This window comes from Mercenaria mercenaria, chromosome 8, assembly GCF_021730395.1.
Source record: "Mercenaria mercenaria strain notata chromosome 8, MADL_Memer_1, whole genome shotgun sequence".
Lineage (NCBI taxonomy): Eukaryota > Metazoa > Mollusca > Bivalvia > Venerida > Veneridae > Mercenaria > Mercenaria mercenaria.
The window spans coordinates 69735404-69762092 of record NC_069368.1 but is presented as its reverse complement, the minus strand read 5'-3'; the positions used below and the strand labels follow the sequence as shown (position 1 = coordinate 69762092).

Below are 26689 nucleotides of genomic sequence, written 5' to 3'. Positions count from 1 at the left end.
TTCAAAAAAGTAGTGTTATTAATATCACACTAAATGCTATAATGACAAATCATGTTTAGTTTTGCTTACCTGAGCAAAGAATGCAGTGAGCTATAGTGATCATCCTGTGTCATGTATCGTCTTCCTATGATGTGTCACGGTTATCAACAACTTTCTCTAGAATATTTGCTCAATAGTCTGTCTTCTTGGGTATAAAACTGGTAACTAAGGCTAAATTACGTAGTAGCCTTGTGAGCCTGCTACAAGGCCACTTCTTCTACTTGGTCTTCATAAAACTTTGCACTACATTGTCCAAAATATGACAAAAAGTGGCAAAGCAGAATCCTGCAATTACTGTTCAAAGTGCTAGATATTTATATGGGAACATGGAGAATATGCCTGTCCTTTCAGTTTGCTAGTACAATAAATGTGGTTGCTATGCCAAAAACTTGGACAACTTAGATAACTTAAAAAGTAAACAAGATTTTAGCCTGAAACTCCGTATATAGATAGAAGGATAGTAGAAACATGCATGTTATTTTATTTTCATCATTTATCAGCTCGACTATTCAAAGAATAGTTCGAGCCATTCTACTTACCCTGTCGTCGGCGTCTTGGTTAAGTTTTGCAATCAAGTACGTACAGTCAAAACTGTGCTAACGCCACCTGTAAGTAGCGGCCACCTGTCGACAACGGGCAACCAGATTTCCCCCGTCGAAATATAGTCATAAAAAGGCCGTGAATAGCGGCCACCTGCCAACTGCGGCCAGCAGCCAGCCAAAGTCCTTCCCATAGACGGTAATTACTCTGAACAACGGTCATTTTTTTCATGCGTCGGCCGCTCACAATTTTCCCGCTCATAATTTTCCCTAATCAGCGGTCAAACTTAAAAGTCTTGATAAAGAGGTGCTAAATTGGCAACTGCCCCCCTTATTAACGACATAAAGAACAATCGGTGTTATTGATTGTTTTTGATCGATTGTTGAACACGTTCTGCAATCGATAATATGGTTGATAATTGAGTTGTTTGTACATTGTTAACCGCTCTTGGTACACCTGCAGTTTTTCACACTTTTTAATGAACGGTGAAGTGCTTGTAATAAATGAGCAATTTCATAAAATATATTCATTATGTTAATATCTCTCATTCAAATTGTGTTCAAAATACCAGTCAAACGTTACTAAATTAAGTGCTTACTTATCATAGAAAAATGTCGAAACGGAACTTTCTTACGTTAGAAAAACGTGTGGAAGTTATAAGACTTAGTGAAAGTGGTAAAAGTGGCAGGGCTATTGCAGAACAAAATGGTGTTGGCAGGACTCAAAGTCATGGAATTCTGAAACGGAAACGCGAAATTATGGACGAGTTTGAAAATAATGTTAACATGGAGTAAAAACGACCGCGCCGGGCAACCACTTATGAGGACATTAATGACTTGTGTTTGAAATGGTTTAATGATGCCACTGGACGTAGAATTAACGTGTCAGGTCCGCTTCTGAAAGAAAGAGCACTGAAATATGCGCAGGATTTAGGTGTAAATGACTTTAAAGCATCAAACGGATGGCTGGAAAGTTTCCTTAAACGGAACAATATTGTGTTTAAGACAATGTCTGGTGAGCGCGGTGATGTAGACAAAACTGTTGTGCAAGACTGGAAAGACAAGTTACCATCGTTGTGCGAAGGGTATGAACCAGAAAACATCTTTAATATGGACGAGACCGGCCTTTTCTATCGGGATTCGACTAAGTCCACGTATTTCAAGAAAGGCGAGGATTGCTCGGGCGGCAAACGGTCAAAAGAACGTTTGACTGTGGCCTTGTGTGCTAGCATGACAGGTAATGATTTTTTCGTAAGTTAGGTCTGCTTCTCTTTTCATTCGATTAACGAATTTCACTGAAATTGTAAATTGGGTAGTGTATCACGCACATCTAAGGGAAGTAATCCATGTTGCTTGTTGCAGATTTATTTCCGGTTGCAGAAAATGACTGATTTAACATTCCCTTGATAGATAATACATTAGAAGGTAAATGGATTGCACGTGTCTATTTTGTATAATTGATACAAATTGGGTTGACCAACGGTGAAATCATTTTTACTGACTGTACAGTCTTAGAAAAAATGTCTATATTTCGAACGAGCATGTTCGGATATTCCGGAAGTAAAATACTAAAAATGACTGAAGTTCATCACATTCACTCTGCAGCTGGGCAGCATTTTTTGCTCCCATTGAAATAAAAACCACTGTTGTCTCTCACCACTTAATTATTACCTGTTAACAAATATTTGGCTCGATTCACCCCAACAATTTGATAGATTTGATAGATTTTCATTTCTTGGGATAACAAAATACATAGGCCTACATAACTGAAACGCCTTTAAACAACAATGCACTGGCGTGTTTCACGGCTGCACATTTCCGTATTTCTGTAAGGTGAAAAAACTGTTTGTGTTCATGCTGAACAGTTTACGGTAGTTGGTCGGTGAATTATTTATTTCTTTTTTAGCTCACCTGTCACAAAGTGACAAGGTGAACTTTTGTGATCACGCAGTGTCCGTCGTCCGTCCGTCCGTCCATGCATCCTTAAACTTTTGCTTGTGTCCACTCTAGAGGTCACATTTTTCATGGGATCTTTATGAAAGTTGGTCAGAATGTTCACCTTGATGATATCTAGGTCAAGTTCGAAACTGGGTCACGTGCCGTCAAAAACTAGGTCAGTAGGTCTAAAAATAGAAAAATATTGTGACCTCTCTAGAGGCCATAATTTTCAATGGATCTTCATGAAAATTGGTCAGAATGTTCATCTTGATGATATCTAGGTCAAATTTGAAACTAGGTCACGTGCGGTCAAAAACTAGGTCAGTAGGTCTAAAAATAGAAAAACCTTGTGACCTTTCTAGAGGCCATATATTTGACAAGATCTTCATGAAAGTTTGTCAGAACGTTCACCTTGATGATATCTAGGTCAAGTTTGAAACTGGGTCACGTGCCATCAAAACATAGGTCAGTAGGTCAAATAATAGAAAAACCTTGTGACCTCTCTAAAGGCCATATTTTTCATGGGATCTGTATGAAAGTTGGTCTGAATGTTCATCTTGATGATATCTAGGTCAAGTTCGAAACTGGGTCACGTGCGGTCAAAAACTAGGTCAGTAGGTCTAAAAATAGAAAAACCTTGTGACCTTTCTAGAGGCCATATTTTTCACAAGATCTTCATGCTAATTGGTCAGAAAGTTCACCTTGATGATATCTAGGTCAAGTTCGAAACTGGGTCATGTGCCTTCAAAAACTAGGTCAGTAGGTCAAATAATAGAAAAACCTTGTGACCTCTCTAAAGGCCATATTTTTCTTGGGATCTCTGTGAAAGTTGGTCTGAATGTTCATCTTGATGATATCTAGGTCAAGTTCGAAACTGGGTCACGTGCGGTCAAAAACTAGGTCAGTAGGTCTAAAAATAGAAAAACCTTTTGACCTCTCTAGAGGCCATATATTTCATGAAATCTTCATGAAAATTTGTCAGAATGTTCACCTTGATGATATCTAAGTCAAATTCGAAAGTGGGTCACGTGCCATCAAAAACTAGGTCAGTAGGTCAAATAATAGAAAAACCTTGTGACCTAACTAGAGGCCATATTTCCATGGGATCTGTATGAAAGTTGGTCTGAATGTTCATCTTGATGATATCTAGGTCAAATTTGAAAGTGGCTCACGTGCCATCAAAAACTAGGTCAGTAGGTCAAATAATAGAAAAACCTTTTGACCTCTCTAAAGGCCATATTTTTCAATGGATCTTCATGAAAGTTGGTCTGAATGTTCATCTTGATGATGTCTAGGTCAAATTCGAAACAGGGTCATGTGCAGTCAAAAACTAGGTCAGTAGGTGTAAAAATAGAAAAACCTTGTGACCTCTCTAGAGGCCATACTTGTGAATGGATCTCCATAAAAATTGGTCAGAATGTTCACCTTGATGATATCTAAGTCAAGTTCGAAAGTGGGTCACGTGCCATCAAAAAGTAGGTCAGTAGGTCAAATAATGAAAAAACGTTGTGACCTCTCTAGAGGCCATATTTTTCATGGGATCTGTATGAAAGTTGGTCTGAATGTTTATCTTGATGATATCTAGGTCAAGTTAGAAACTGGGTCAACTGCAATCAAAAACTAGGTCAGTAGGTCTTGAAATAGAAAAACCTTGTGACCTCTCTAGAGGCCATACCCTTGAATGGATCTTCATGAAAATTGGTCAGAATGTTCACCTTGATGATATCTAGGTCAAGTTTGAAACTGGGTCACGTGCCTTAAAAAACTAGGTCAATAGGTCAAATAATAGAAAAACCTTGTGACCTCTCTAGAGACCATATTTTTCAATGGATCTTCATGAAATTGGTCAGAATTTTTATCTTTATAATATCTAGGTCAAGTTCAAAACTGAGTCACATGAGCTCAAAAACTAGGTCACTATGTCAAATAATAGAAAAAACGACGTCATACTCAAAACTGGATCATGTGGGAAGAGGTGAGTGATTCAGGACCATCATGGTCCTCTTGTTTCTTTATGGGAAAGTGGGGAGCAGGGCGTATATTTATTTAATGGGACTTTTCGGATTTTTCATGTCTAAAAATGAATGCAAAAGTTGATTTCTAACATCACTTACAATGTTTAAAACATGGACAGCGCATTTTGCATCCTTTTATTTTTATTTTTTTTAAATCACAGACAACAGTTGCTTGATTTCATTTATTTTCACATTTCAGGGGAAAAGATCAAACCGTTGGTTATCAGGAAGTCGAAAAATCCAAGGTGTTTCAGTGGTATCAAACAGGATCGTCTGCCGGTAATGTACAAATCTAACAAGAATCTTTGAAGAATGGCTACACTGGTTTGACAGACAAATGAAAGGTAGAAAAGTGCTTCTTTTTGTAGACAATGCACCATCCCATCCTCAGGTTAATCTCAAAAATGTCAATGTTAAGTTCTTACCACCAAATACAACATCTCTATGCCAACCAATGGACCAAGGAATAATTCAGGCAATGAAACTCAAGTACAGGAAGAAACAACTACAGTATGTGATCAGTCAAATGGAACTTAAGCAGCGAAAAAGTGGATTTGATCTGTTGAAAGATATAAGTGTGCTGGATGCAATTTACTGGGTTGCACGTGCATTTAAAGAAGTTGAAATAAGCACCATTGTTAAGTGTTTCGCGAAGTGTGGATTTCATTTAAACAGTGTTGAAAGTGAAAGTGAATGCACAGTGTTGAACGATTCAGAGAGTGATGAAGAGGAGGATGATAACTATCCAATAGCGCTTCATGTAATGGCTCGACAGTTGTTCGATTGTGATTTTATGGAATTGTTGAATATTGACAAGGAGTTCAAAACATGTGATTCTGAAATGAAGGACTGGGACAGGCCTGCTAATGAGTTGCTTTCGAAATGAAAGAGCAGGTCAGTGATGAAACATCTGACTGTGAGGATTATCAGCTTCAAGAACAAGAAGATAATGTGTGTTCAAACAATTGAGTGCTTGGAAATGATTGAAAAACTTAAAAAGTATGCAGTAGCCCATGGAAATGAAAATCTTCTTGGTACATTTGTTGATGCCGAGGACATTATCACAAGCCAAAAACTTGTAGGAACACAAGCAGAGTAAGATCAGTGACTTCTTGCCAAACGCTGAACGTTTCGGGTTACATGTATGTCATATGTGAAGGTCTTAAAATTTGTGTGACTGTCACATAGAAAAGAGAACATAGGTATAGGTGTGGTTCATCCTAGAAAGAGTGAACTGTTAAAATGATTTTGTTTGATAGTTTCATTTGTTCAGGTTGAACTGATGTACTGTACTTGACAAGGGTTTATGAAAATTAAATTTTCTGAGAATGCATTTAACATGTATTATATAAACTCTTAGTCATATATTTAGATAAAACATATGATGAATGATGATGATGACCAAGTTTGTGTGGCTACCATTCTTTACTTACAACGATGTGTTAATTTCATGTATTCAGTTTGTATTGCTGTACTGAACTTGATAAATGTATATGAAAATATAAAAATGGAATTATCTGAGAATACATTTAACATTTAATGACAAATGAATTCCTTTATATCTTTCTATACATCATGTATCCTTGATGATTTATGCCCTGTGATTCAAATATCCTTAATATCCCTAATATCCAATAGACTGTCAAAGTCATGATGATGATGAGGAGGATGATGATGATAATGACCAAGTCTGTGTGCCACTGTAACATGGACTTAAACTGATTAAGTACATCATGTACTCTATTATACACCTTAAATATCAACACTGAAACGGATTAAAGGCAATAGAACTAATGACCCAAGTTGACCTCCGAACAAAGGTCACCTGTGAACAAAGGCCATTTCTCCCCTCTCCCTTGGCTGGCCTTTATTCACAGGTTTGACTGTATAGCTATCATTGAAAGGTATATAGCTTTGAAACTTATTTCTTCTTCTTCTAGGTCAATTACCGACCTCACTGGGTCAAGTCCCATAACTCTGACATGTATTTTGGCCAAATTATGCCCCCTTTTGGACTTAGAAAATCCTGGTTAAAGTTTTACATGCAAGTTATTATCTCAAAACTAATGCAGATACTGGAAAACTCTATAGATATTTTAACATTTAGGGTAATATTCTGTTCCTTCTACAAAAATCAATCTGCTTGTTACTCACCATATTTTCATTTAAAAATGTCTTTAAAATGGTGTATAATTTATGGAGATCATTTTAACGTAAAAGTCAATATTTACATTAAAGTGACGTCAGAGCGACAAATATGACGTTGAGTTTCAAAGGAAAAATGTGCTTTAATCTTGTCTAATGTAAAACCCAAACGATAGAATTTGAGAAAAAACTAACATGATGATAAAAACTTTATTTTCTGTCGATTTATGGAATAAAATTATGGGGTCACCGAATTCATTTTCGCGTAAAATTACATTAAGCTACCCCTACCCCCAAATCACAACATAGCTTAGTTTACGTGTTTTTCTGTTATATCTCTTTTCAAAGCTAAGTATTTTACACTCTTATTCATCAGAGGCTCACTACAGACGTGAAATGAATCTTGGTACGTGAGAAAGAGGGTTTTCTTTTTATGCCCCCGAAGGGACTTCAGAGGCATATAGTTTTTGAACCGTCTGTCCGCAATTTTTGTGTCCGGTCCATATCTTTGTCATCCATGAATGGATTTTCAAATAACTTGGCATGAATGTGTACAACAGTAAGACGACGTGTCGCGCGCAAGACCCAGGTCCGTAGCTCAAAGGTCAAGGTCACACTTAGACGTTAAAGGCCATTTTTCATGATAGTGCATTCGTGTCCGGTCCATATCTTTGTCATCCATGGATGGATTTTCAAGTAACTACGCATAAATGTGTTGCACAGTAAGACAATGTGTCGCGCTCAAGACCCAGGTCTGTAGCTCAAAGGTCAAGGTCACACTTAGACGTTAAAGGTCATATTTCATGATAGTGCATTGATGAGCGTGTCCGGTCCATATCTTTGTCATTCATGCATGGATTTTAAAATTACTGGGCATGAATGTGTACCACAGTAAGACGACGTATCGCGCGCAAGACCCAGGTCCGTAGCTCAAAAGTCAAGGTCACACTTAGACGTTAAAGGTCATATTTCATGATAGTGCAATGATGGGCGTGTCCGGTCCATATCTTTGTCATTCATGCATGGATTTTAAAATAACTACGCATGAATGTGTGGCACAGTAAGACGACGTGTCGCGCGCAAGACCCAGGTCCGTAGGTCAAAGGTCCTAAACTCTAACATCGGCCATAACTATTCATTCAAAGTGCCATCGGGGGCATGTGTCATCCTATTGAGACAGCTCTTGTTAAAAGAGGTCTTTATAACTGTAAAACTGGCGACATGTGAGAAATGGTTTCAATGCAGAGTTTTTTTACATACTCCAATGCGACAACTTTGTGTAAAATACTGATCATGTTTTTTTTTCAAATCACTTTAAATATATTTCTTTATAATAATGATTATTTTTTCATCTTTTTCTTATTCAAAATACCAATAAACAAGTTTTCCATTGTAATACACTGCTAAGATGAAAACTTTATGCATATGCAATTGTATATATAGTTCGGAGTTTTCACACTTGATACGTATGACCATTGACTTAGGGAGGAAATGTTGTTTGAATCTTTTTTTTTTCTTTTTATTATCCCTAACACTCCCTAAGCTCGCACGCAAGCACGCACATCCCATAAGATGACCATAAGATTAGTTGCCACGGGCTTGCCCGGTAAATTTACTGCTCTACACAAATGGTCATATAATTATATTGACGACAGAATTTGGTTTTAAAGGTCAAATTTCTCTCTCCGTACAAATTTACGATTCTTGAGTCGCACATATAGATAATGGCAACATAGAATTACACATGTTTAACAATCAACCGCTGTTGAATTACAGAGAGTCTCAGTCACAACCATTTTTATGCCCCCGAAGGGAGGCATATAGTTTTTGAACCGACTGTCCGTCTGTCGGTCTGTCAGTCTGTCAGTCTGTCCGCAATTTTCGTGTCCGGTCCATATCTTTGTCATCGATGGATGGATTTTCAAATAACTTGGCGTGAATTTGTACTACAGTAAGACGACGTGTCGCGCGCAAGTCCCAGGTCCGTAGCTCAAAGGTCAAGGTCACACTTGGACATTAAAGGATAGTGCATTGATGGGCGTGTCCGGTCCATATCTTTGTCATCGATGGATGGATTTTCAAATAACTTGGCATGAATGTGTATCACAGTAAGACGACATGTCGCGCGCAAGACCCAGGTCCGTAGCTCAAAGGTCAAGGTCACACTTAGACATTAAAGGGTAGTGCATTGATGGGCGTGTCCGGTCCATATCTTTGTCATCGATGGACAGATTTTCAAATAACTTGGCGTGAATGTGTACCACAGTAAGACGACGTGTCGCGTGCAAAACCCAGGTCCGTAGCTCAAAGGTCAAGGTCACACTTAGACTTTAAAGGATAGTGCATTGATGGGCGTGTCCAGTCCATATCTTTGTCAACCATGGATGGATTTTCAAATAACTTGGCATGAATGTGTACCACAGTAAGACGACGTGTCGCGCGCAAGACCCAGCTCCGTAGGTCAAAGGTCCTAAACTCTAACATCGGCCATAACTCCTCATTCAAAGTGCCATCGGGGGCATATATCATCCTATGGAGACAGCTCTTGTTTTCTTTCTTTCTTTTACCCCACCCGCTGAGCTTAATAGAAGGAGTGCAGATCTATGAATCGTGAGTTCGATCCCCGGGTAGGGCATGACGACTTGATAGGAGGCACGTACCCGAAATCATTTGTCCTCCAACTCTGATTTATTTGGTTGGAAGTTACTTGTTGAGAATACAGAATCCAGGAACACTGGCTAGGTTAACTTCCTGTCGTAACATAGAAAACAGCGCTAAACCCAAAACAAACATTTTTTTTTATTTCGTGGAATATTTAACAGTTTTAGCAGAATGTTTACTTATATTTGTTATGTTTGATAGGTTTCTACTGTTAGGAAAAAGAATTACATAATGAATGTGTTTTTTATTACGTGTCTATGAATACAAGGATAACCTTCTTTACACACATATGATCCGGAGAGCTAAAACCTCTTTGCAAAGGATGGTGTTTCTTTTCTAGCCAAGTTACTAAATAAATTAACCTTTTCAGAGCAACAGGCTCCGTATAACAAATATACTCTGTTTCCCCGTGGGTATTCACAGAGGATGTATACTTTATTCGAAATCAGGGTGTCCGATTACTCTCCAAACAATCAAAATATTTACCAAACGTAAAATTTGTAGTAAAGTTAAATAAATTAATAAAGTTTATTCAAACATGATGATATAAATTACCTTAGAGCTTTTTAAATTTTCTAAAGTTGTATTCTATTTGTTTGCCTCTGTGCTATTACATGCATAAAATTTCATTTCTTTATGTATCCAGTTTTACGCTCAGATAATACGTCACGGAAATAGCGGCCTGTGATTGAATTTTGTACAGTTAATTGTTAAAATTAAAAGGTTGAGATAATTCAAATAAAAGATTTTAATTATATTCTGTCATTTTCTTATTTATTTTTGTAAATGTGCATCGATACTGGACTGTTCATATATAACCATTAACTTGCGAAATAAATAATTTCAAAGGTCAAGGTCACATTTAGACGTTAAAGGTCATATTTCATGATAGTGCATTGATGGGCGTGTCCGGTCCATATCTTTGCCATTCATACATGGATTTTAAAATTATTGGGCATGAATGTGTACCACAGTAAGACGACGTGTCGCGCGCAAGACCCATGTCTGTAGGTCAAAGGTCTTAAACTCTAACATCGGCCATAACTATTCATTCAAAGTGCCATCGGGGGCATGTGTCATCCTATGGAGACAGCTCTTGTTAACTTAAAATTATTTTTAAATTTTTTTGATAAAGACAAATATCTCAGTTACTATCAAAGCTTTTGACTTGAAACTTAAAATACTTACTTACCATCAAAGTCTACACCAGGAGAAACAATCCCCATAACTCTAATTTGAATTTTGACAGAATTATGCCCCTTTATAACTTAGATTTTTTTTTTAAATTTTTTGATGAAGTCAATTATCTCAGTTACTATTAAAGCTTTTGGCTTGAAACTCAAAATAGTTATTTACTATCAAAGTCTACACCAGGAGACACAATTCCCATAACTCTGATTTGAATTTTGACAGAATTATGTCCCTTTTTAACTTGGAATTTTTTTTACTGGCAAAGCTCTAATTCAGAGTCAGGCACTGAGAAAAGTCGAGCGCGCTGTCTTACGGACAGCTCTTGTTTAAATCTGGAATAGGGGTAGAGTTTTGACAGAATTATGCCCCTTTTCAACTTAGATTTTTTTTTTTTTAAATTGATAAAGTCAAATATCTCTTACTTTTAAAGCTTTTGACTTGAAACTCAAAATAGTTATTTTCTATTAAAGTCTACACCAGGAGACACAATTCCCATAACTCTGATTTGAATTTTGACAGAATTATGTCCCTTTTTAACTTGGAATTTTTTTTACTGGCAAAGCTCTAATTCAGAGTCAAGCACTGAGAAAAGTCAAGCGCTGTCTTACGGACAGCTCTTTTTAAATCTGGAATAGTGGTAGAGTAATGTAATTCAGGACAACGGTAATGCAGTGTCGATTTTGTCGCATTTTCTTAAATTGAATATAATCTAAACATTAAAATCTGAGTTCTACACTGAAATGATTTCGCCAAAGATAGTTGAGTTTAAAAGAGTATTTTGATTTACTTGTACTAAGAAAATAAAATAGTAGATTTATGGAAGAAAAGAGGAGATATTGGAAAAAATACTCAGTTGCGCTATCTTGTGATTTGGGGGTAGGGGTAGCATAATGTAATTTTATGCGAAAATGAATTCGGTGACCCCATAAATTTATTCCTTCAATCGATAGAAAATAAAATTTTCATCATCATGTTAGTTTTTTTCTCAAATTCTATCGTTTGGGTTTTACATTAGACAAGATTAAAGAAAAAATTTTATTCGAAACTCAACGTCATATTTGTTGCTCTGACGTCACTTTAACGTAAATATCGTCCTTTACGTTAAAATGATCTCAATAAATTATACACCATTTTAAAGACATTTTTAAATGAAAATATGATGAGTAGAAAGCAAATCGATTTTTGTGGAATGAACTGAAAGAGTTACAAAAATCGTCTGATGGAAATGAAATCGCAGTTCATCAAAAATGGACGTCAGTGGTCGTTTTCGAAGGTTTGCAGAGAAAAATGTTACAGAAATATCAAAAAAGTAAAATACGCAGTCTATGAGGAATATGCTGAATTTTATACTAATCATAACGTCGAAGCGAAACCCAATAACTTCAAATTAGGCGCATTCCACCTTAAACTGTTTGTAATAGCAATGGTTTTTAGGGTCATTGTAAGTTTTGTTCATAATTACAATTCTAATATGCTTTTCTCTGTTAAAACACTCTTACGCTAGAATGACGTCATGTTAACGTGCGGTGAAGTCAATGTTTTTTTTGCGACTAAGAAAGAGCGCTACAATATTTTATCTAATGTTTTAGCTTCGCCCTTGTGAAATTATTACGCCTGACGTATAACCGCCCATCGTGCAAAAATAGTGTTAAAACACTCTTGCTATAAATTATTTCTTAAATACTCACCCTTGTGTGATCAGGTGCAGATTGTACTACTTGAATTCTTATATTATTTAGTACAGGACTGTTATTTAAGAAATAATAAGTATCAAAATTAGGTTTTTCATAGAATAACCCGAGTTTGGAGTTCTTATGCGTATGAATATATCACGAAGGCCGAAGGCCTGAGTGATATAATTTCTACGCATAAGAACAACAAACGAGGATTATTCTACGATAAACCTTATTTAGATACTTATTATTTTGATTCTAACACGACTTACTTCAAATAACGTTAGACGAGAATCAGAGGAGTATTTTCATCAAACGTAAATTACAACTGCGTGCTACGCCGCAGCATTTAGCCAAAACATGGTGCGCGCGCAGCATAGTTCAAGGTCGGTTTATTGCAGAATAACCCAAGATAGATTTTGCTCTACAAGTTTGTAGGTTATTAGCTGGTCGTGTTAGAATGAATCATTGATAATGGAAGTCCATGGTACCTACCCTTCCTGTTAATTTACCAAGGCAAACATGTTAACATATAAGATCTAATATGTAAATATGCACATCTAGTGCTAATGTAACTTGGAAGTATTTAATTATTGAAATACTGAATGTTTTCTGTAGGTTCCTAATTGCTAATTTACATTAGCAGAACTGCTTTTATATAAGATCAAATCTATAAATAGGAACATGCGGTGCAGTTGTGTAATTGTCGTTAAACTTTACTGAATAACGTACCAGGTTTTCCTTGACATGCGTTTTGTCTGTCTTAATTGTAAAGGAGAACCGGTCTAACTGTTGAGACAGCCATCTATTCCAGACTGAGAAAACATTGATTTCCGAGAATATATTGATATATGCATAGCCAGATTTACTGCAGGGATGATTTTACACCTCCTCTCCATAATTTGGTCATATTTCTGTCGAAATTTTCCGCTTAGAGACTCCAAAAACAAACTTTTCCCACCTCATCAGGGTCATGCAGATGCTTGCTGTAAACACCATCTCACCCAGGCGACATGGATCAAAATTTTTCCAGAAACGGACACACCCTATAGGTGTAGGGGAGACTACTCTGTGAAACTCTTACAACAGTAACAACAACAAATTGAAGATGTAAACAAACCAAAAACAATGTGGACACTAACATTTGGAATCGTCAGCAGCTTACAGGTTATTTGTATACTGATACAAAGCACAGGACCACCCAAGGGAACACCTGAACAATGTAGTGTGCAATTAGAACACTGTTTTTGCCCTGACTTTGACATTTCTACAAGCACTTCAATCTACTTTTGGATTAAACATGTTAGATGCTTACACCTACATTTTGATCATACTTCTGGACAATCACTGTTGATTACCATCAGACCAACATCCGTTCCAGTGCACCCAAATACCAAGTCCCAGCAATTGATCCTCTTGCTCATTAGCGGCATAGAGCAAAACCCGGGCCCGGAACATTCTCAAACAGAGTCAGACCATCCTTCATCTCTGACTTTCCCATGCGGAGTTTGCTGCAGTGAAGTGAGAGATTTCAGTGCCAGGGCTGTTTGCTGTAACAAATGTGATGTTTGGATACACAAGTCATGTGTTGGAATGCTGACAGCTGAATATGACGCATTGGAAGCAGACAGTTCTGCTCCATGTACTGCCCAGGATGTGGGACTTCACACCACTTGGAGATACTGTATGACGCCCCGGATAGTGCGCAGAGTGTCAGCAACACTTATTCAGATATCACTTGGAGTGAACCAGGCACGCCAGATCCATCTGTCAGCTAGATCCATCTCAAGCCACAGCTTCGCAGATTCAAGTATTTACTCTATTGGAAGTCCCGAAGCTGCATCATCACAAAAAAAAACCTATTCGACCTAAAAACATAAAAAAAAAAAAATTCAGAATCCTTAACATTAATTTCCAAAGTATAAGAAATAAAGGGCGAAACATAGATATATTGGTGGAAACATCCAACCCAGATATAATCTTAGGCACAGAAACATGGCTATGTGATGAAATTCAATCAACTTACTTCTTCAACCCACAGCTTGGTTACAATGTGTATCGGCGAGATAGAGCATCAGATCCACACGGGGGTGTGCTGATTGCTGTTAAGAATGATATGGAAGTACTGGATGTTGAAAAGCACTGTGAATTAGAGCTGATTTCGGGTACCATCAAATTTGATAATAAAAAACTAGTGTTGGCTTCTTTTTACCGACCACCAAACATGACAGGCACTGAATATCTAGACACAGTCAAACAGGCATTTGAGAAACTGAAAAGCAAATCAAAAAAAGCTAATTTTATAATAGGAGGCGATTTTAACCTGCCAGATATAGACTGGGATAGCCATAATGTCACCGATACTCATTATCCTCATCGCGTGAGTAAAACATGCCTGGACATTGCAATTGACCATAACCTGGAACAAGTAGTTAACTTTCCAACAAGACTACAAAATACATTAGATTTGATATTCATGCCCCATCCCAGTTTTAAGATAAGATGTAAACCACTACCACCAATTGGAGATAAAAGTGATCATGACATTGTCCTCCTTGACACTTCAGTAAAGCCAGTGAGAACTAGGTTAGCCAGAAGAAAAATCTATCTTTGGAAGAAAGCAGATGAAGAGGACATCAAACAACATCTCCAAAAGTTTGCTGATCAGTTCTGCTCACATCCTCCTCAATCTATTGAAACAATGTGGACTTCATTTAAATCAGCAATAACATCAGCTGTAAATCAGTTTGTGCCAACAAAAATGTCTAGCACCAGACAGACATATCCCTGGGTGGACACAAAGCTATGAAGATTAATGCGCCGTAAACAACGTGCACACAAGAAAGCCAGTAAAACCGGAAAGGATCGTGACTGGGACAGATATAAAAGCCTGCAGAAAGAAGTACAAAACAATACACGAAAATCTGAAAAACAGTTCTTGCATGATGTTGTAAGTGGTAACCTTAAACAAGACCCCAAGCGATTTTTCCAATAATATTATGTCAAAAGCAGGAAGCAAGAGCAAGTGGGTGTATCATCCTTGATTGATAAAAGCGGGTACCTGCAAAGTGACACTGCCAAAAGAGCTGACATTTTAAATGAACAGTTTCAATCAGTTTATACTAGCATGCCTAGCAAGGGACAAAGTCCACACCCACAAATGCCGAACATCAAATTCAGAATACCTGGTGTGACTAAATTATTACAAAATCTAAATCCACATAAGGCAGCAGGACCAGACTGTCCAACACAAGTACTTAAGATAGCCTCAGTAGAAATTTCACCTGTCCTGACGAAGATTTTTCAACACTCTTACGACACTGGTACTGTACCAAGCGATTGGAGGGATGCCAACATTGTCCCAATCTATAAGAAAGGCGATAAACAACAAGCCTCATACTAAAGCCTGTCTCCCTCACCTTTATCTCCTGTAAAGTTATGAAACATATAGTCCATAGCAACATCATGGGCCATTTTGAAAAGAACAAAATTTTATGTGATCAACAACACGGATTTCAGAAGAGACGGTCATGCGAGTCACAGCTGATCACCACCATCCAAGGTATCGCCAGCAAACTGCGCTCTGGGAAAGATCAAGTTGATGTCGTTCTGCTTGATTTTTCTAAGGCGATTGACAAAGTCCCTCACCAGCGATTACTACATAAGCTTGATTACTATGGGGTGAGAGGACCGAACCTTCAGTGGGTAAAGTCATTCCGCAACTCGAGGAAACAACGTGTCCTGCTTGATGGAATTTCCTCAGCGCAGGCCAACGTCTCATTTGGGGTCCCACAGCATACAGTAAATGAACCACTTTACTTTCTGGCATTCATAAACGACTTGCCCGAGTGCACCACATCAGACACTAGCTTATTTGCTGATGATGGTTTTCTCTACAGGCTCATCAAGTCTGACCACGATGCCCAGTCCCCCCAGAACGATCTTAACTCTCTGGAGATGTGGGAAGAGAAGTGACAGATGAAGTTTCATCCGGAGAAATGTCAGGTCATTCACATCTGCACCAATGCGAAAAACACGCGTTGCAACAAGTACACCCTACATGGGCTTGTCCTTGAAGCAGTGGACAGTGCAAAATATCTTGGTGTCCACATGGCTGAAGATATGTCGAGGCGGACCCATGTTAACAAGACCGCTGCCGAGGCATGCAGTACCCTTGGTTTTCTACGGAGGAACCTTCAAAATTGCACTCAAGAAGTCCGTGAACGCACATACACCTTCTTTACCCACCCTCAACTATGCATCGGCGGCCTGGGACCCATACCAACTTGGGGACATTGACCAACTGGAGAAAGTTCAATGGAGGGGCGCTCAATTTGTGACCAATAATTACCAAGATAGAACCCCTGGCTGCGTCACAAATATGATTAAAGAACTTGACTGGCTCCCTCTGAAAAAAAGGAGACGCGCTCATAGGCTCAACTACCTCCATAAAATTAAACATAATGAGGTAGACATTGATCCAGGTGATTTACTAAAGTCAGGCGACTCTCGGACTAGAGGGCGTGGACGAATACATCAGAAAACTGTCCACTCAACAGTATACCATCAGTCCTTCTATCCAAGAACCATCAGAGAGTGGAACCAACTCTCTACACGCATCACTGACATCGATGTCGGCAATGGTTTTACGGCTGCCCAGGATGATCTTCTCAGGGGTGGCTCCTTTGCCTTCAAGGAGTAGAATGAGCAGCGCAATGTAAATAGTTTTAGATGTACATAATGTTTTAAAACTTTCTGAAGATGGCTGCCTCATCTCCTTCCACTGGTCAACATTACAGTCGAACCCGACTCCTGATCATTTACTGGAAGACGAAGATGTTAACACACTTTTTTTCAAAAGACCCAAAAACATTCTGAATGCATCATTGATGACACAAATAAACAGCTGCAGTTTCAATAGTGGTAATTTTCATAGGCGAAAATGGTTTTGTAATGTTTTTCAGCCATAATTTAAGCATAATCTGCCCCTGCGAAGGACTGTTCTTAAATTTTCAAGAATATGAGGGCCATTCTAAAAATAATGACAATCCTGCTGGAATATGGTACACAGTCTGTGTACAGACTTCAAATTTAGTTGACCCCTTCAAAGTATTTGCCCTTGACTTCCACACACTATCGTAGTCAAGAGATCTAAGAGGTGAATGCTGCAGAGTAGTCTCCCCTTGGTATGATCTTAAGTAACTGAATAATACTGCTCCCAAGTGATTTATTCGATAAATATTTGTGCCTAGCCAGCATCTTCTGCAGCCTTGGAAGGAGGAAAAAGTCACGAGGACTTAGAACTGGTGAGTAAGAGGGATGATGGATTCACCTTGAATTCTTATATAAAAGCTGTTTAAATATTGAAAGTGCTTAATCTCCTACATGGAACATAATTATGATTGTCTAGTACCTATATTTCTTGCTAATTTACATTAGCAGACATGTTTTTATATAAGATCTAATATGTAAATATGCACGAAGTAATCAACCCTTATCGACCGTATCTAGGCATTGAAATAGCATCAATTTGTCATGGACCCCTCAAGTAAATTCAACAGCTAGTCAAGCCAGCCAGAAATTAGGTTTTCGTAAACGTAATATACATTCTGCAAAACGTTCCACCAAGACTGCAGCCTATAATTCAATTGTAAGATCGAAATTAGAATATGGATCAAGTATTTGGGACCCTTACCATCAGAAAGATATCAAGAGATTAGAAAATATTCAGAGGCAAGCTGCAGGATTTGTTACTAATAACTATTGTAAGACCCCGGGCACAATCACAAAATTAATATCCTTACTGATCTCAAATGGCATACTTTACAAGATGGAAGAAAATATAATAGATTAGCATTCTTTCACAAAATGGTTTATAATCATGTTGATATCAATGTAAGTCAGTACCTTACACCACACACCAGACAATCTAGGCATTACCATCACCTAGCAACCATACACCAGACAATCTAGGCATTACCATCACCTAGCAACCATACACCAGACAATCTAGGTATTACCATCACCTAGCAACCATACACCAGACAATCTAGGCATTACCATCACCTAGCAACCATACACCAGACAATCTAGGCATTACCATCACCTAGCAACCATACACCAGACAATCTAGGCATTACCATCACCTAGCATATCACATACTAGCTACCACAATAGATTATTACAAATTTTCATTTTTTCCACGGACAGTTGTGCAATGGAACACACTTCCATCGTATGTAGTCAGCATTAGGGTTGGATGTCATTAAGAACGAACCGGTCTGATACCGATACTGATACCAACGAAACGATATGGTATTTTTAACAATACCGATACAGTACATTCCACTTAAAGGTCCAATACTAAGGAAAGTGAACATCTTAGTTTCTTTTAAAAAGCACAGAAACTATTTTATTTTATTGGAAAATGAAAGTTGGTATGTAGAAATTCGAAATAAATCGCAGTATATGTACAATTATTTTTCTATGAAGTATGAAGAAAGTTAAAAAGACCTGGGGGGTCATTCTGTCGATTCATTGAAATTTCAACATAATACACATACATTTCTTTGAGTTCCAAAGACCTTCTGTAAATTTTGACCTGCCAATCTTCATTATTTAGTGTCTTGCAGAAGTCTATGCACTGGCTATGAAAAAAATTGCCAACTCACTTTCCCTTAGTAATGGACCTTTAATTGAATATCGGTTAATCGCATATCACGGATATTCGCATACGAACTTGAAGCACCGATCGATCCCTATATAATTACCTTTAAAGTTTTTTCGCATAATTGCATTGAATTTTTAATCCGTCCCGCTTAATTGCATAAAACATTTGGCTAAAAGTCCACTAATTTGGTCGCAAACAGCGATAAAAATGATCAAAAGATGCCGAAAATTTACTGTGAATTACTCTTGCCGATCAGCTGTTTCATGTCCCTAGATGACAATCGGTGCGTGACAAATTCGTCAACATGTGAATCACTCAGGTAAATTGGTAATTAAAATACGGTAAGTATGTACAGGTGACGTATTGTTACACTTTTATCGATCTGCACGAGAATTTAAGACCTTTTGTTGTACATTTTTGCAGAATGAATGTCGGGTAACATCCCCCACCCACCCCCCTTGAAAGCGAAAAAAAAAACCTTGATGATTATCGGTAATTATTCTGTTGATAAACAATGTAATTGGCCTTGTTTTCATCATCAATTAACACCCCTTCAAAGAGCTAAAAGAAGTTTGTTGGTATCATGACATTAGAAGTGGAGATCAAAGCTGTATAGTTTCCCCGAGATTTTCGTGGCATTACGTCATGTTTTCGCGCCATGTTGCACATCACTGTTTGATTCTACCGCATCTGTTCTTAAGTGCTGAGAAGTAGATCTAGTTAAAAAAGCTTCTTTTTACTTTGTTAAAGCGAATGTGCAATATCCCGTATAAACTGACAGGTAAACATGTCAAACTATAATAGCGGATTTCTTACCCCTGTGACCTGTGATTAGTTTTTTAACCGCATTTTCTATGTACGTTCACGAGGTCGCGTAACAGAAATCTGTGCAAAAATCGTTTTACTTCATATTTTTAAATTGCTGCTGGCTTTTCATTATTTAAGATTTTTCTATTCTGTTTTTTGTACTTTCTGGTCAGAAGTCTGAATTTTATGCCCATAGTTTGTATCATCTATTTACTTTTAGAAAGTAATAAGTATTTAGGATCGCGCTGTTTGAAATTTTGCAAGTAATTTTTTGAAAATTCGACCGTTTTTATAGAATTTTGCCAACATTTCTGTTAAAACCTTTTTTAAATCATTATAGAATTCAAACTATATTACTTCTCAATCGGTGTTGAAAATCTGAAGCGATAAAATAAGAAAATGAATGTGTGACGCGCGTTTTTTGTATACGTGTCGATGAACAAAAGTAACGGCGTTGTAAGTTAGGCATTACGATAGGTCGCACGTGCTCGTGGAATGGAAAATTACCGGCATGGCGTTTTGTTATCTGTACGATTCGCGGGTAAATTCCAGTCAGTGGTAAATAAAAAATATTGTCGTTTACAGCTTTATTTGTTTAAAACATACACAGGTATGATTAATCACTCCATTAGTGACACATTTTCCAATTAATGTTGCCGTATTGATTCAAAGTAATAACCATTGCTCCTAGAGCAGCTGAAGCATACCGAAACAGATGCCATATACATATATTCGGATAAATGAATAGCCCAGTTATTCGCATATTTTGCTTTGACAAATTGGGTATGCAAATAAGCGGACTATACTGTACCATGCTTTATAGTACATCACATAAGCAAAGATTGAGTAAGTATTAAATACACCTATTTAGTAGTTTACATGGGAAAATTTGCTGTGATATATAAACATTTTAAGCCTGTTAATGGAATGTTGTATTAGAACTATGAAAGAGTAAAAAAATAAACACATTTTATAAACTAGAGTATTACAAAATAAAAAAAACTAGAGTTGATACGTCGCTCATTATGCAATTTAAATCTAGGACTAGACGGACTGTAGTAATGTTTTTTAAAGCTCAGCACTGACTAGAACTGTTAAATTGAAGCTTTCAAAACAACCCCTTTAACAAGTCAGACTCATTTTCACACATGATAAATCTTCGACCAGGTTGACTATAGTTGTAATGTTTTTAAAGTGCAACACTTTTTCAACACACTTTAAATTGAACATTAACCTTCAAAACACTTAAAACAACCAACAATAACACATTTCTAATGGTTTCCGATAACCGATGACTTGTTTACATAGGTTACAGCTAAGTTTCATAACATTTTTATTTTAATCATTTTCTTATTTGTTTTGATAGAATATGACAAAAGCAAAAAGTGATGTATACTTTGCAATTAAGTATTGGTTTACATAGTTTAAAATGACGGGAAAACAAGTTTTTCAAATAATATTTAGCATACGAAACTAATCGCAAGGAGCTCTCCATATTAATTCAAGGGAGGTAACACAGAGCGGTGTCACAGTAAACAATGTCGATCGCGTTCTTACGATATTTGCTTATTTTCTGCTTTATTTTGCCGCTGATTTGGGTAGAATTTTATTTTTTTATGGAAATATCGAAATCGGGACCAATTGTTTTCGAAACAGTATATACCGGTACTTTTCGAAGTGATTATTCGGTACTGTACCGATAACGGGTACCGGTGTCCAACCCTAGTCAGCATTGAATCAATCTCCGGATTAAAGTCCGTGCTGGCTGCATAAATGCTCCAACCATAAATGTATTACACTTGCTTTTATTAGTTCACCTTGTCACTACTATTAGCTCACCTGTCACGTAGTGACAAGGTGAGCTTTTGTGATCGTCCGTCCGTCTGTCATCCGTCCATTCACAATTTCTTGTGAACTCGATAGAGACCACATTTTGCAATTGATTTTAATCAAACTTGCTCACAACTTGTATTGGCATAATATCTCATTTCCTTTCGAAAACCGGCCAGATCCCATTATGATTTCCAGAGTTATGGCCCCTTAAAGGTCCAAAATTTGCTATTTTGGCTTGTGAACATGATAGTTTGTTTGTTTTGGGTTTAATGCCGTTTTTCAACAGTATTTCAGTCATGTAACAGCAGGCAGTTAGCCTAACCAGTGTTCCTGGACTCTGTACCAGTACAAACCTGTTCTCCGCAAGTAACTGCCAACTTCCCACATGAATTAGAGGTGGAGGACTAATGATTTCATACACAATGTGGTTTATCAAATAGTCACGGAGAACATATGCCCCGCCCGAGGATCGAACTCGCGACCCCGAGATCCATAGACCAACGCTCTACCTACTGAGCTAACCGGGCGGGCTTTGAACATGATAGAGACCACATTTTGCAATCGATTTTAATCAAACTTGCACACAACTTGTATTGGCATAATATCTCAGTTCCTTTCGAAAACTGGCCAGATCCCATCATGGATTGCCGAGTTATGGCCCCTCTTTTGCAGCCATATAGAGGTTTCATTTATGGTTTGATTTGATACAAACTTGCAAAATATCTTTAACAGCAATAGATTTTGAGATCCAATCATAGGTTCCAGAGTTATGCCCTGATTGACCCTTGAAAGAGCCTAACTTTGTTAATTTTTACTTTGTGAACACGATAGAAGTGACATTTTACATTGGATTTTAATCACACTTACATACAACTTAAGTCACATTAAGATCTCGGTTCCTTTCAAAACTGGTTAGATTCCATCATAGGTTCTAGAGTTACTGCCCCTTAAAGGGGCAACATTTTCTATTTGGCCCTTTCATCCATATAGAGGTTTCATTTATTCTTTTATTTGACACAAACTTGCACAGAATGTTTATCTTGATGATCTCTAGGCCAAGTTCGAAACTGCGTCATGTGGGGTCAAAAACTAGGTCACCAGGTCAAATTAAACGAAAAGCTTGTTAACACCCTAGAGGCCACATTTATGACCCTATCTTCATGAAACTTGGTCAGAATGTTTATCGTGACGATTCCTATGCCTAGTTCCAAACTGGGTCATGTGGGTTCAAAAACTAGGTCACCTGGTCAAATGAAAGGCAAAGCTTGTTAACACTCTTGAGGCCACATTTATGACCCTATCTTCATGAAACTTGGTCAGAATATTTATCTTGATTCAAAGGCTAAGTTTAACAGGTGAGCGGTATAGGGTCATCATGACCTGCTTGTTTGAAGGGCATTCACTGAAAATTTACTGACTGAATAGTCAGACCATGATCAGCCTGCAGGTTGATCTTGGCTCACCTTGAGAATATTTACTATATTATGTTTGGTAAACAACTTAGAAATGAATAGTTTCCTTTGCAAGTTCCATATTGTCAAACATTTTAACAACTTACAAGGTCAAAAAGTAAAGGTCCTTGTCGTGTTGCAGCCCGCCTGCTTAGCTCAGTAGGGATAGCGTTGATCTATGGATCGCGGGGTCATGAGTTCGATCCTCGGGCGGGGCATATGTTCTCCATGACAGTTTGATAAAAGACATTGTGTCTGAAATCATTTGTCCTCCACCTCTGATTCATGTGGGGAAGTTGGCAGTTACTTGCAGAGAACAGGTTTGTACTGGTACAGAATCCAGGAACACTGGTTAGGTTAACTGCCCGCCGTTATATGACTGAAATACTGTTGAAAAATGGCGTTAAACCCAAAACAAACAAACAAAAAATTGTCATGTTGCACCAAGTTACCTAACAAATCTGAAATTTATTATTGTGTGATAATGATCTTGGTGGCGATCCCAGGTAGCTTTCTCAGTATGGGTTATGTCTTTGCTGATAATTTTAATATTACTTGATGGGTTTGAATTAAATATGATGTTTCATAGACAGAATTAGGAGCATGGTGTCAATCATTTTTGTGAGGCTGTTTTTCAGATAGGTTTGTCTCTTGCGAGTCAGTTAGAAATTTTAGATTTTTTTTTACAAACTTTGATGCATTATTTGCTGAAGTATGATTGTCAACTACTTTAGTTATTTTCAGTTCAAATATATTTATGTCATGAATTCTTTCCAGTTGTGAATGAGTTTTATTTCTTAAAATTTCATTTGAACATAAAATAAGGGGCTTTTTTAGACTTCAAGAGTATAAAGACCAAAATCTGCATTACACTTAACTGATTCTGTAGAGTTATTTTTAGCTTGACTATTTGAAGAATAAGTAGAGCTATCCTACTCACCACGGCGTCGGCACTGGCGTTGGTGTCACACCTTGGTTAAGTTTTTCGTACCAGTCCACATTTTAACAAAGTCTTCTGAGATAAAGCTTTGAAACTTTCAGCACTTGTGTACCATCACCATATCCAGTTTTAGGCAAGAGTACATAACTCTATCAAGGATTTTGGCTGAATTTTGGCCCCTTTTAACTTAAAAATCTTGGTTAAGTTTTTCGTACCAGTTCACATTTTGTGTAAAGTGTTTGACATAGTGTTTGGCTCTGAAACTTTTATCACTTGTTTATCATAACAGTCTCTATCTGTAGGCAAGAGTACATAACTCTGTCAACTATTTTGACTGAATTATGGCCCTTTTTGGACTTGGAAATTAGTACAATTTTTGTACAAGTCCATGTTTTGTCAAAACTATTTGACATGTGGCTTTGAAACTTTGAACAATTGTGTATCATCATGATTTCTATCTGTAGTCAACTATTTTGGCTGAATTATGACCCTTTTTGGACTTGGAAATTGGTTTAGTTTTCATACAAGTCCACGTTTTTTCAAAACTATTTGACATGTGGCTTTGAAACTTTGAACTCTTGCTTATCATCATAACTTCCATCTGTAGACAAGAGTACATAACTGTCAAGTATTTTGGCTGAATTATGGCCCTTTTTGTACTTGGAAATTAGTTCAGTTTTCGTACAAGTCAACATTTTGTCAAAACTATTTGGCATGTGGCTTTGAAACTTTGAACATTTGTTTATCATCATGATTTCCATCCAAGAGTAAATAACTCTGTCAATTATTTTAGCTGAATTATGGCCCTTTTTGGACTTGGAAATCAGTTAAGTTTTTCATACCAGTCCATTTTTAGCTCACCTGTCACAAAGTGACAAGGTGAGCTTTTGTGATCGTGCGGTGTCCGTCGTCCGTGCGTCCGTCCGTAAACTTTTGCTTGTGACCACTCTAGAGGTCACATTTTTCATGGGATCTTTATGAAAATTGGTCAGAATGTTCATCTTGATGATATCTAGGTCAAGTTCGAAACTGGGTCACGTGCGGTCAAAAACTAGGTCAGTAGGTCTAAAAATAGAAAAACCTTGTGACCTCTCTAGAGGCCATATATTTCACAAGATCTTCATGAAAATTGGACAGAATGTTCACCTTGATGATATCTAGGTCAAGTTCGAAACTGGGTCACGTGCCATCAAAAACTAGGTCAGTAGGTCTAAAAATAGAAAAACCTTGTGACCTCACTAGAGGCCATATATTTCACAAGATCTTCATGAAAATTGGTCAGAACGTTCACCTTGATGATATCTAGGTCAAGTTCGAAACTGGGTCATGTGCTGTCAAAAACTAGGTCAGTAGGTCAAATAATAGAAAAACCTTGTGACCTCTCTAAAGGCCATATTTTTCATGGGATCTGTATGAAAGTTTGTCTAAATGTTCATCTTGATGATATCTAGGTCAAGTTCGAAACTGGGTCATGTGCGGTCAAAAACTAGGTCAGTAGGTCTAAAAATAGAAAAACCTTGTGACCTCTCTAGAGGCCATATATTTCATTAGATCTTCATGAAAATTGGTCAGAATGTTCACCTTGATAATATCTAGGTCAGGTTCAAAAGTGGGTCACGTGCCATCAAAAACTAGGTCAGTAGGTCAAATAATAGCAAAACCTTGTGACCTCACTAGAGGCCATATTTTTCATGGGATCTGTATGAAAGTTTGTCTGAATGTTCATCTTGATGATATCTAGGTCAAGTTCGAAAGTGGGTCACGTGCCTTCAAAAACTAGGTCAGTAGGTGAAATAATAGAAAAACCTTGTGACCTCTCTATAGGCCATATTTTTCATGGGATCTGTATGAAATTTGGTCTGAATGTTCATCTTGATGCTATCTAGGTCAAGTTCTAAACAGGGTCATGTGCGGTCAAAAACTAGGTCAGTAGGTCTAATAATAGAAAAACCTTGTGACCTCTCTAGAGGCCATATTTGTGAATGGATCTCCATAAAAATTGGTCAGAATGTTCACCTTGATGATATCTAGGTCCGGTTTGAAACTGGGTCACATACCTTGAAAAACTAGGTTGGTAGGTCAAATAATAAAAAAACCTTGTGACCTCTCTAGAGGCCATACTTTTCATGGGATCTGTATGAAAGTTGGTCTGAATGTTCATCTTGATGATATCTAGGTCAAGTTTGAAACTGGGTCAACTGCGGTCAAAAACTAGGTCTGTAGGTCTAAAATTATTAAAATCTTTTGACCTCTCTAGAGACCATATTTTTCAATGGATCTTCATGAAAATTGATCTGAATGTTCACCTTGATGATATCTAGGTCAAGTTCGAAACTGGGTCACGTGCGATCAAAAACTAGGCCAGTAGGTATAAAAATAGAAAAACCTTGTGACCTCTCTAGAGGCCATATTTTTCATGAGCTCTTCATGAAAATTAGTGAGAATGTTCACCTTGATGATATAAGTTCAAAACAGGGTCACGTACCTTCGAAAACTAGGTCAATAGGTCAAATAATAGAAAAACCTTGTGACCTCTCTAGAGACCATATTTTTCAATTGATCTTCATGAAAATTGGTCAGAATTTTTATCTTGATAATATCTAGGTCAAGTTCAAAACTGGGTCACATGAGCTCAAAAACTAGGTCACTATGTCAAATAATAGAAAAAACAAGGTCATAATCAAAACTGGGTCATGTGGGAAGAGGTGAGCGATTCAGGACCATCATGGTCCTCTTGTTTGCCTAACCTGTTTGTCATATGGCTTTGAAACTTTGACCACTTGTTTA

General features: G+C 37.5%; 1 protein-coding gene across 2 annotated transcripts in view; it reads left to right on the top strand.

Annotated features, from left to right (window-relative positions):
- Nucleotides 1-26689, top strand: part of LOC123565272 (focadhesin-like) — a 232697-nt gene that overhangs the window by 69827 nt on the left and 136181 nt on the right. The gene's annotated exons all lie outside the window — the stretch shown is intronic.